Here is a 13492-nt window from a genome sequence, read left to right on the forward strand (position 1 = left end):
CTGTTGTGACAGATGAGGATATTTTTCAAAGCTATCTGTGTACTGAAGCATTTGAAATGTTTCTTGCCTGAGGCTACCTGCCGATACGATAACTACTCCTATTCTCTGCAGCTGCAAACACCTTCAAAATGAAGGCAAAGTTCCAGCTGAGTCTGATGTTCAATCTCCAGCTCCACCTCTAAGGCATGCAATGAATTCAATCAACCTACTCATGCATCTTGTTGAACAAAGATGAGCTGTTTTTTGTGTACACAGTTTCTGGACAGTTGAGTCAATTTTTTTGTTACACCTAGCCAAAGACTCGCCTAAGCCCAGAGGTTTCACTAAGTTGCCAAGTCTAGGTCGTGCCAGTGTCCGGACAATCTGAATATTAAAGACAGCAACACACTTTGCATCGCAATTAGCCAGCTTTGCCTCAGCAGCTCATGTGACTTGAGACCTGACTTAAGAGGTATGGGTCTGCTGAGAATACCCAAGCATGGATGTCCAGAAAGTTTCAGCCCAGAAGAAGCAGAAGAAAAGCACCTCTAGCACGGTGCATTTAGCCATCACTAACACTTACCAAGGACATCATTTGAAACAAAAATAAGAGTAGCTGTAATTCCACTCTCTGCACTCTCTGTCTTCAAAGAGCTTCCAAAGGCAGCTTGAATCCTTCACCCTTTTGTTAGCATGCTCTGAGTGACATTAGACGCCATTTTTGGCACCAGCTGTTATCATCACGTCCCGGTAACTGCAGCCCACAGCTAGCCACATGTTGGAAGCAGTGGTGGAAGGCAGCTGTAACGCGATCTGACACACACCAGGGGATTTTGCACAGCCCCAGTCGCAACTCCACTGCGCAGCAGATATCAGCCCTACACACTAACTATAGACTTGCTGAAACATTATCAGACATGAAGGACTAATTAGGTGTGCTGGGCCATTAGCCATCTCTGAACATTGACTGATGAAAAACATAATTAATGGCAGCTTTCATAAACAGAATCCAGAATGTAGAATTAAATTAAAAGGAAAACAGCTGTTGCTAATGGAAGTAAGGACCATTTCTTGATTAAAATATCTGTCTGTCTTTCCGTGGGAGTTTTTCCAGAATGGTGGGATGGAAGAGTGTAAGGAGATCAGGGAGCAGAGAATCTGCAAAGCTTCCTGCTGAAGAAAACACAGCTTCTCTGGCTAATGAGTCACAGTGTTTTCTTTTTGGAGATTTGAGTATGGAAAGGAGCTGGACAATTGCCCTGTTCATCTTACTGTCAGCTTGAAAGGCACTATAAACCTTGGAGATCAGCCTTGACATAAAAGATTCCAGTTCAGCTTGAACACAGGGTAATATTTCATATTATGTGAACCCACAGATCTAGGAGGGTCTCAGTTTCAAAAAGCACTCAGTAGGGTCCTAAGTACTAGCACAGAGCTCTGAACCCAGAACACAACACCTGCACAAATCTCACTTAAGCACATATATTGATTCAGACACCAAACTGCAGTAATGGATGCACAGCTGAGAACATCTATCAGATGGAGACTTCCACCCAGAGAGAGCCACTACAGACTCAGTAAAAGTTTTCTGACATAAATGAAAGAGGATGAAGGATGTAAAATGTCTGAATCAAGATTTTTCATGTCATGAGTCCTTTCCTTCATGCTGTGATGACTCTGATCCTTCCTGACAAGCAGCACTACAGGAGGAACCAACAGTGCAGACGAGTTAATATCCAGATTTTCATAGGCACTGAGCAACATCTACTTCCTACCCTCTCTTGGCTGATGGAAGCCACACAACTGTGGGGTGAAAGTCTACTTTCAGAGTCTCTGAGGTCAGTTACTTTTACATTTACTTCACATAACATAAAAAGTTTCAGTGCGCTTCCAACTGCCATGGGGAGTGATATGTCAGTACATGTGGCCTCCTCCCAGTTCTAACCTGTATGTTTCAGTGTGTTCTCTCCAAGCCTCATGCAAGCCTTAGAGTGTCTTTGTATAAAGTCTAAAATCATGGGTTTCCTTCCCTGGAGGGCCCTGTGAGCTACATGTTACCAATTAATACCAGTACTTAGCTGTTGAGCCGCAGTCTGTAGATTTTCACTGCTGTTCTGTACCTGGGGCAGGAGAGCCCCTGCTCTGACGCATCCACTCCACCGGTGTTGCATCTGCCTTGTTCAAGCTGATACATCTTTTCCATCATTCTGATGCCTGAGAGCTAAGCTCTGGAAATCCTGTGCCCCATGCAGCCTGCTGACACGGAAATACACACTCCATACCACCTGTGCCTTGAGGAATGAAGGCATATGAAAGGCTGCGTTCAGGCTGCATTATCAGATTCAAAGTGGAAACTAAAGAGAGAGGAAGGTCTGAAAGATGAGCCAGCCGGGAACGCCTGTTGCTTTCACCTTTGATCCACGTGGTGCTTTGATGTGGTATTTCAACCCTTCAGACAAGGTAACTTATCCCAGTCTGCAGCTCATGGCACCACCAATGGATTAAAATGAGGCAGCATGCCGTGCTCCTCAGCTCCTGCCGAGGCACTGCCAGTTAGCGGCATAATTTACTCCTAGCTCCCTTCCCATCCCCATTTTCTCTGCCTGCAGAGTCAAGAAGGAAATTCCCTCAAATAAATACAAAAGTACTTCATGTTCATTTAATAGCATTTCAGGGAAAGGAAGCATGAAACCACACAAGTTATTCATCTCCATAAAAAGGTTTTATCAGGGGCCTAGAGCACAATTCCTTAGCCCAAGGAGGTCTGATCTTCTTTGTGAGATGTAAATGCATGAGATTATGTGCAGAATGGGTGCTGCTTAAGAACCCAGATAGATCGAGAGCAGGCATTTGGGAATCATCAGCATAAAATATTTCTTTTTAATGATGTTCACACTGTTGCTCCTTTGAGGGACAACAATACGTGTGCTGAATGCTGCAGCCCATTCTTCAAGTGATCCAGAGGCCTTGATCTAAAGGTGAGGTGCAGACTTGAAACGTTATTTGTAGCACTGAGCCAAAAATTTGCCTCATCCCCCTCTTGCCATGGGTTTCCCACTTGCAAAATGGAAACAAAGCTCACGTCCATGGGTTCATCATCTGGGCAATGAGCTGGGTTGGAAATCCTGGCTCCAAATTCCGTGGAGGTTGCCCCTCTCTGCAGTCAACAGCAGCATGAAGTTTATTTTTCTCCCATAAGATTATCCCTGCTTCTTCTTTCACTCTTTTTGGCCATTTACAACCAGCCTATCATTGACAAAGCGGTAGCATTGAGAAGTTCAGGAAAAGTTTCATTTCATAACTCAAAAGCACAGCCTTCCCAAAGGGCTCCCATTGGCGTATGCTGACTGGGAAGCAACACAGGGACATAGCATTTTCTCCCTTTCTCTTGGGGACCCTGTTTCTCTTGGGGACCCAGGTTACACAGTGTAGGGGTGGGAAAGATGCTGTGAGGCTCCACCACGGAAGCCTGAGGTGGTGACGCCGGGGCTGGTCACTGTTCCTCCCGTGGAAGCTGCTGTCACCGCCCAGCAGTTATCACAGAAATCACAGCTGTCAGCCACTGTGGCTGTGTTCATCATGGTAAATTAAATCACCAGCATAATGTACTACAGCCAACTGGGAATTACAGAGGTCAAGGAACTGGCAGACATTTGTGCCTCCCTCCCCTTAAACACAGAGGTTTACACCTTCACCTCCCCGGGGAGATTTGGCACGGTTCATCCATCAGCATCCCAAACAGCTCCCTCGAGGTCACAGAGGAAATGTGTGCCAGAGCAGATCATCGTGCAGGCTAACAAGTTGGCCCAGGCAAATGCTCCCTCATGTGATCGACTCTTCCCTCCAAGAAGGGGCTGGCCATATGCATGAACCCCGGGTACCCCCACCAGGCAGGTGCCCATCAACCTCGCAAGTGGCTGCCACCTGCGTCATGGGAGCATTATTTTGTATCTGCCTTTGTAAACCCCATTGAAAAGTCTGTCCAGAGAATAGAAAGAAAGGTATTAGTTTAAATAAGTACCTCTTCAAGTGCACATGAAAAAAGCCCTGGAAAAGGAGCAGATCTGGAGCTATTCTTACTTTCTGCCTCCTGTGGGGGCTTTAATTGCACATTGTTCATTAATCCTTTGCTCATCAGAGCAAACAGGTATGTTTCAAGACACTTCCGTCACACAAACAACCAGAAACCCTTCTAGATGCATGTGTGTATACATACCCACCCCAGGGAACATCAAAGACTTGTCAAAAATTCTCATTTCCCTGTTCAAGTCTTGTGCTAGAACTGACAGAAATTAATATTAATTGTGTGCCTTTTTTGGGCTTTTTTTGAAATTGCTTTTACAAAATCCACATGGGAACCTGAAGAAAATTGCCTAGCTCCTGGATAAATCAGGAACAGGGACACTCTCATGAGTGGCACTTGAAGGGGGACGGGTGTTTGCATGACTGCTCTGAGCTGCATGGTGCACCAAACCAAGATGAGGGTCGTGGCATGGTCCCCTCGGGAGGGATATTGCCCCATTCACTCAGCAGCCATTTCAGTGTGCTGCTACCCTTGTGCTTGCTCCACTGTCACACCACGTGCAGGTTACATATGTAATTATGGGTCTAAAATTGTCAGATCTCACTGCACTGATTTGGTCTCACAGTCACTCTATACACAGCATCATTCTGGAGCTGCGGCCATGAAAACAGAAAGAAACTAAGAGCAGAGCTGCAGGAGAGGGAGAATCCCCTATGTGCCAGGCTTTGACCTCGGTTAACACAGCTGCTGTCTTGCTTAAAAAGAGAGAATTTATCTGCAACCAGAAATGAGAGAAAGGCAGAGAAGCAAAGGCAGGCAGGGGAGTACAGAAAGATGTTTGCAGGCCTCTGCAGTGCTTGGACCACACGTTTAGAAGAATCAAACACCAGCTCTGTCCTTGATTCAATAGGAAAGCAGGCAGGCAGCCGGTCCTGCGGGGAGCAGGAAGGGGTACGAGGCACTCAGTGCAGCAGGGAGGCATTTTGAGCTGAATCTGGAGCCAAAACTGACTACTGGCCAAAGTCATCACTGATACAACACTGCCAAAAGCAGCTCAGCATTCTTCACCTCCCTTGAGCTTCACCAGGGACACAGTTGGCCATGCTGTGCTTAGCCCAGGTTCTCCAGCTGTGACAGGGCCTGATTGCAGCAGCCTCGCGGGCACTTGCCAACCTGACACGTCTGAGTTCGTGAACTGCAGAGGGTTCTGGCCCGTGTGCTTCATTTTCCCATTTCCCTCGACATCCCCAGGCAAAGCAAGTCAAGCGTGCCTTACCACAGAGCCTGGGAGACCGCGGGCAGGAAGGGATCAAATTTTCCAGCTTTGCCTCGAGTGTGTCACCACATCAGCAGACAACTCCTGTGCCTAATGCCAGTGTATTGTGTGTCACCTCATATTTCACACGATACAACACAGTCCAGTGATGCAAGTCCCCTCTCCTGCTGGCTGACTGGTATTTATGGAGATAGCAATTACCAGGAAGTCAGGATTTAGGGCACGCAAGGGCTGGTGGTGGCTCAGAGCCCTTGCTACTGGTGGGTGGGATTCCTTTACCTCTCCCTGAACCCCTGCCAGGCCACTCAGCACATCTCCAGCCACAAGAAGTTTGCAGCTGCTTTGGTTTGAAGCACCAGAGAAGGGGGAAAGGCAGGGGAGGCTCTATCAGCTCTTCCCAGGGAATGTGGTTCAGTTCCTCGCACCTCATCTTTGGTCAGGAAACTGAGATGGGGATAGGCAAAGCTGCTGAGCCTACTTAGACTGAATACCTCAAAAAACACACAGAACCAAAGTATGTCCCGTTAACCTCTCCCAGCCCACCATCATCCACAGCTAGGCTGCAGTGAAAGCAGGTCAGTACTTGGACCGTTACCTAGGTCCTGCTACCGAACACCGCTCAGTCTGTAACATACACAGTGGTGGGGAAAGGCTGTGATGGTAGCTGGGAAACCAAAGCACCAAGAATAACCCAGATTCAGGCACCCTAAATCCCACCAAAGTTTATGCTCAGTATTTCCTGCTGCTGAATGCTTCCAATGGCCTCTTCTGCTGATTTCAAGGGGGGCGCAGTAACAGGAATGTAGACCAGACATCCCCAAAAGGGGGGTAGCTGTGTCAGGTTAACCCACCAGCTGAGATGCAACAAGAACAGCAGTGGACAGACGTGGGGCCATATAGCCTGGAGATCACAGAATCTCCTAACCCAGCCTACACGTGGCAGCAGCAAGGAGGGAGATCAAAAAAAATCCCCACCCACACCAACCACCACTGTCATCCCTCACGGCGTGCTGGATGATCTTCACTCAGCAGCGGGGGCGAGCGAGGAGCTCAGGGTGCAGCCGATGAGGGGGATGCTCACTACTGCTGCAGACCAGCTGGAGCCCACAAGCAACAGCTGAAGGGTCCTGGCCTAAAGCCAGGCACTGGGAATTGCCGGGCAGAAGGACATCAGTGGGAGGTAAACGAGCTGAGTCTGGGCTGTCTGAATCATCCAAGGTCGGACATCCACGTCTTTGGAGGGATCAAACAAAGATAGCTTGGGGAAAAACTGATGGTCCAAGCAGAATCACACTCCCCTGCCTCAGTTTCTTCATGTATAAACTGGGGACAGTAAGGCTTGCTTCCCTGTGAGGCCTTGCTCCATGGAGTGGAAATTCACAGATGCTGGGGTGAAAGCATTTCTAGAGACACACTAATTCATTTTTCTGAGCAACGGGAAAGAAAAGAGAAACAAACAGAGCAGTTTCTTTATCAGAGTTGCTGTTCTTCTGTTCCTTCCAACCTCTCCCCCTTTTTTTTAAATATATATATATATATATATATATATATATATTTCAGGTGTATGGCTTGCCCTTCTTTTTTAGTATGATGCTATTTAAGGCAGAAAGGGGATTTCATCATCTCCCCATAGCCATTCTCAGCTGCAGTTCTTACACCACCACCCCAACCTTGCTCCACTTTGTCTAATAATTTTTTATTTTTTATTTTTTTCTTGGTCTAGTTTCCTTCCTTGTGCTCTTACATCATTTTGTACTTATCTCAGATTCTAGCATTTCCCATTTCTAAGTACCTCTGAGAATAGCAATAAACACCATGTAAGGCAGTATCTTGGCATAATATGTCAGCTGCAGGCAACAATCCTAGGGTCAGAAAACCAGTCTGGATATCTACATTTCCTTCTTTAAGGGATACCCAATTGCTAGCCACTTGGCACCAGTTCATTATAAATAGATAGATAAATAAATAAATAAATCAGTATTTACAGTTTCTGATTCTACAGGAAGATCTAGGCCAAAAAAAAAAAAAAAAAAAAAAAAAAAAAAAAAAAGTGAAGATAGGTGAAGATTTGTTAACTAGGAAATTGCTCTTACGTGCCCTCTGCTGCTCCCAAATGGCATTGAAATTAGCAGGGTCATTCCTTCTTTCCCTCTTGTTTCAGAATGATTTATGGCTAAATGCTCTTCACTGCAAAGCAGAGTCAGACTACTTCTGTGCAAGATAATACTCATTACACAGACTTTCTGACTAGAGTTTTTTTCAGCATTTCACTGATTATTTTTATATTTTAATGTGCAAAAACTATTCATGTCTTTATTAGCCTGACTTATTTCCTACATTTATGAAAAAGATCTTTCTTTGATAACGGTTGTTATTGCTGGAATGAATGCCAGATCATGGTCTACTGTAATACATCTTTCTGAATTGCCTTCTCTAATTTTATTAGCTAAAAAAAACACCACCTAATTTAAAGAGATAAAACCTTTGGGAAGTGGAACATTGCCACTAATTAGGATAACAAGAACATAGGTATGAGTTGCTGGCAATACTGAAGTCCAAGCTTCTCTTTCTAACACAATCACAGATGTCTTTTTCTGGAACAGTCTCCCTTCTCTGTCTGAAATTCTGCTGCTCTTACAGAAGCTATTGGCATCAATCTCCTTATCAGTGATTCCCTTGGGAAAAATGCTGACCAGGACACAGCAGCTCCAGATTCAGGTCCTGGATTTACTATAAATGCCCTGTGCAACCTTGAGCAAGCCAGTATTGTTCGTGAGTTGGTTTTTCCATCTGTAAAATGGTAGCAGTGGTGAATCCTGTGTTTTGCTGCCAGCTCTTACATTAAAGCATATGTGCAGGGGAACTGCTCACTGAATCTCTTCAGAGACTGGTTCCTCCTCTCCATAATATGAATAATAATATTTCCCTTGTCTGTTTATTTTGATTATCTCTTTATGTATGCATGTACTTGAAGTACTATGGGACCACAATGTGGAAAAAATACATTTCCCTCCTCTCTTACTCCAGACATGGTACTGTCAGACCCTCGAGGCTGTATTTGCAGACTGCCTCAGGTGAACTCCTGCAGCACTCCAGCATGTCAATTCTGGGGGCCTGACCTTTCAAAGAAAGCTGCTACAGGAATAACTAAACTGATTGACTTGCAATAAAGCATGTGAGAGGCACTCGCAGAGCATACTGTACCATCTGAATTGCAGGGTAACATCATTGCTGTGGTCACAGCTAGCAAACAGCTAGGGGACAGAAACACCTTAAATGCTATTTCTGTAGATGGACATCCAATCACTGCCGTACATCCAACCCCAAAACTTTTGCTCAGCTAAACTGTACATCCAGAACAGCTAGGCACCCCATCTTGATTTAAAATTTTTGAATATATGTCATACACGAAAGGGACCAGTGATTAATTTTGACATTTGATACATCAGTTTAAACACAATATCTTCATCTTCTTACTGGAGAGGTAACTAGGATAAGCAAAGATGTAAAAGCCTACAATGAGCAATCTTTTATCTTTACTACAGAGGTGACCTGACACTGTGGTGACACAGAAGATTTGATATAGTCCCCAGATGAGGAAAGGAATTTTGCACAATATTAGATGACAGAGTTGTTCCATTGTATAAGTACCACAGGCATTATTAGCCTGTCACAAGACTAGGGTAGGAGCTCATAGACTGTAACTCTCATATCTGCCTTTGCACAAGGTTGTCTGACTTATTATGTATGTGACACATCTCTGCCTGCAAGCAGCAGTTTTTGCAGTTGAATTTTGATTAAAAAATTCCTCCCACCCCTCTGAGCAGACACAGTAGTCTTCACTGCCTACCCCAGCTTTAATAAGACTTGGGTCCACCTGAGTTGATTGCATTTCAGTACCAGGGAAGGAGCACTGATACATTTGCACAATCCATTCTACTATTTTTGTGCATGCAGAATAGCAGCTGAACTCAAGGGAACCTTTCAGTGTAGAGAAAATGATGACAGAGTCCACTTAGAGACATGAATGTCTTTCTCCTTATAATGTAAACATCCATTACTTGCATCTCTGTGTGGCCAACAAATTATTTTTTTTCCTCAGATGTTCTTCTCTAATTCATTATATTATACATTCTGTTGTTAAATTTGCAGTAAAGTTAGATCAATATGAAAAGACGGTTTCTTCAGCAGTATTTCCAGGAAGAATATATAATGTGAACAGTTTGAACCCAGAGAAAATAGTTCTCCTCTGTTTGTATTTCCACTGGGTGCATTTAGATCATAGCTCAGCAAAACAAAGAAATTATGGGCAACTATGTCTAATTTTATTTTAAGAAAGTTCAAATGCCAGGAGCTGGTAAGAAACCAAGGGACTTAATTTCAAAAATAGTTTAGACAATTCTTACTCACCTCTCATTGCCTTGTAGCACCACCTACAGAGAGGCTGTCAGAATCACATCCATTGCCAAAATTCAGGAAACTCCCAGTTCAATGGCCAAACAAATCCTGTTCCAGTGATTAAAACACTCTAGAAACTGTGAGTTTGACAGCCTTGAAGCCTTAAAGTCTTCTAGTACAGGATAAAGGCAAAAATATCATCAATTTTTCCAGGGGCCCCTCAATTTCCGTGCAGAAAAAGCACCTCTAGCAATGATAGAGCTAACCCAGTCACTTTGCTGAATAGTTATTTAGAAACTTTCCTGCAGAACTATTCTAGCAGCCAAGTGTCCCAGCTGCTCAAGGATGGTGGGATTTGCCATGGCAAAATGAATTTAATGGTCCATTAATCCTACCTTTGGCAAAAGCCAATTGTTCGAGCTTTCAAGGACAGCAGTATTTCACCTCCTCCATTTATCTACTCAATTACATAAGATAAAATGTCATGGGGATTGACTTGCATCTGATCACTGAAGCATAAGATTTGTTTGCCCTTGATTCAGCCTGAGTAGCTAAAGAGTGGGGATACAGACAACCTTCTGCTAGGAACTGGACAGAGAAAGGAGATTGCAAGCACAGTGTAAAAGCTGGCTTTTGAAATACGGCTTTATCTTCCTATTAAAAAGAAATGCTTAGCTATTTGCCTCAAAATAGAATTCTGAAATCTGGAGTGCTTTTGTCTTCCTTCGGAAGCTTGATCCACATGCCATAGTAGCAACCAGAAAGTTCCCTCCAATTTGGATCAGGCCTTGGCTGTGGGAGGCAGTGGCTGCAGGAATGTGTGCATGCACACAGCATGGCTACCTCATTGTTCATTAAGAACAGCAGAAATGAACAGACATTAAAAAAGCAGATAAGAGATCAAAGGAAAGCACAGCATTCCAAACAGAAGTGAAATATATGGCAGTGAGCTCTAGCACCAAGAAACAACAGCCCAAAATATTAGCAGTGTATGCCTGGAAAGATATATTCAGGGATATGTGGTGTTTTAAGATGAGAAAATATGATCTATTTTATGAATGAATTGAGTGTTACCTCATAACATATTTGTTTGCCCTTGCCATGCACATAAGAAGGATATGCCAGTCCTCCAAAGGTTAGATATTTTCTTCTAATTTCTAGCCTGCATTTATTCATTACCATATGGATTAGATCTACTATCTTTTCTCTGTTTAGAAAACTAATTATGTTACAGAGTCATCAGGTTAGTCTAACACTATCTACCTTCAGTAAATGCATGTTGCATTTCAGACAATTTCTATCTGTCATCATGCCTTGTATTATTCTTTCCTGCTAAATTTATCCAAAAGTCTTGGATATTAGTGGGATCAGACTTGAATCATTTTTCCCATATTTAGATTCTGGAACAATTTTTCCTGCTCTCACATTGTGTTCCGCTGCTCCTGCAACAATGTTGTTACACAGCCAGATACATTCTTGACAGGCAAGTGCTGTTAGGTGTCTAGGTCAGAAATTATTGTCCCATTTTCATCTTTATGTTTTGTTCCACTTGGATGAGAAAATTTCTATCTCTGTGCCTTCATTTCCTTTATGTACATTTCCACTATATATTAGGCATTCATTTGTGTCCTGCCTCTCCCCCTGTCATCACCCCTACTTCTTCTCTACTTCATCTCCTGGTCTGTATGCCTGAAGAACATTTTGCTATTTGTTTTAATTTCCTTTGCAAGGCTTAACTCAGCTTTACTTCTGGCAAATTTCCCTTTATGCCTACACTTCCTAACTTCTAAGATGTAGTTTTCTTTGATTAATCTCTTTTTTCCATTCCTTCTAGTCCCTTTGCTTATTCCTAATATCCACTTTGAAGTGGTTATTCACTGAGTTAGGTCTGGACTCCTTCCTTACAGAGTTTTATCCCTTTGTGTACTGGTCCCAAACACTTTTTATACCCTTTGCTTCAATTCCCAGCCTTCCCAACATTCGAAACCTTTTAAGCTGTCAAAAATCAGGAAGTATAAGATGCAAATGGCCACTGTGCACCAACTTCCAGCACATTAGGGGCATAAGGCTTCCCGTTGGGCACACAGTTACTAAATGAGATATTCCAACCAGTTTTCTCTGTGTAGGCATCCAGAACCAAAAGATTTCTGGGAGACCTCTGGCTGCATGAAAAATTCCACTCAACTTATAGTCACAGTAGTGGTGCCAAGAGAAGGTTGGAGGATCATTAGCTGACACTGTTCTCATAGAATAAAAAAAAAAATGTTACAGTAGATTAAAAATTAGCATGAAGAAATGAAGCATATACATATATTTTTAAAGTCTCTGTAAGGCAGCCAAACTGAAAACACATTTCACCAGACCACGAAAAATGAAATGCATGTGTTGATCCTTGTAAGGCTGGAGCTTATTTCCTTGCTAAATTCCAAGTTTTGGTCTCTCCCACTGAGGCAGAAGGGCTGCTCAAGTAAATTCCCCAAATGTCTTGCAACAGCAAAGGGATACTTCTTTCTATTTCTCATTGTACAAATCTGTCCAAGCGCTTAGATAAAATAGGGTAATGCTTCCAGAAAATGTGGTTGTGATTACCCTCACTGTTCCTTCCATATGTGTAAATACTATTTTTTGATTTTTTCTGGTGAGCATTTAAGCTGGAGATGCACCTGGTGACCAGCAGCTGCCCTGACAGCCCCAGGGAATGGCTGATGTGATGTCCACAGAAGCCAGGCAGCCATCAGCACGGGCCTGGCGCCGGCAGCAGTGGGAGCTCATGTCAGGGGTGAGCAGCTGCCAGGTTGTCCAGAACTGAGGTGCCAAAAAGCTGAGAAAAAGATAATAATTTCAGCCACAGCCTTATTAAAAAGCCTCTTTTGGAAAGTCAGACCCAATGCTGTCATTTTAAATAGCTTGTTATTTTGGGAGAATGTCCTTATTTGTCAATGGTCTGAGCTGACAGAGAGACCTGTGTGAGTTTTTTTGTTTGTTTTGGAATACAGAATTCACTGAAAGCAAAACAAATTTGGGGTGGACTTGGGGACTCAGAGAAAAAAAGTGAAGGGAGAGGTTGCCCAGGGAAGTGGTGGCCTCACTGTCCCTGGGGGCGTTCAAGGAAAGGCTGGACCTGGTGCTTAGGTACATGGTTTAGTGGGTGACATTGGTGGTAGGGTGATGGTTGGACCAGATGATCTTGGAGGTCTTTTCCAATCTTAATGATTCTGTGATTCTAAAACAAAATTGTCATACTACAATATTATGCTTTGAACCAAAATTGTTCCTGTTAGAGATTAATCAAGCAGTGAGAAGCAGTGAATGTACTAAGTTAACTGGAAACTCTCTGGAAACCTTAGATCTTCTTTATGCTAAGACATTTTCTGTCACCACCAAGGGAGCCTGGTGACGGCTGTGTAAAGACAGATGCTGCCCTTTGAGATGGCAACCACCACAATGCACTAACACCCCTCACCACCACCACCAAAGGCCAGGACCCGTAGGGTTTGGGGTGGTGTCAGCCCTGTGTGAGGGGTTATTTCCCATCCGTTTGCGCTGGCTGAGGGGCTTTCTGCTCCTCCTGCCCTAGAGGGAGAGGGAGGCGGGGGGCCGGTAGGGAGCCGGAACGTTGGTGCTGCGGCCTGCGGGCCCGGGCGGAGCGGGGCGGACGGCGGCGGGCGATGCACAACGCGGAAGCGGGCCGGGCCGCTGCCGGCGGATCCGGGGGCATGGCCGCGGCCGGCGGCCGGGGGCGCCCGGTGCCGGGGGCCTTTCGCCGGGTCCTTTGAGCGGGCCCCGGGTTGGGCTGGGGCCGAGGGCCCGGCAGT

This window comes from Oxyura jamaicensis, chromosome 20 (genome assembly GCF_011077185.1).
Source record: "Oxyura jamaicensis isolate SHBP4307 breed ruddy duck chromosome 20, BPBGC_Ojam_1.0, whole genome shotgun sequence".
Classification (NCBI taxonomy): domain Eukaryota; kingdom Metazoa; phylum Chordata; class Aves; order Anseriformes; family Anatidae; genus Oxyura; species Oxyura jamaicensis.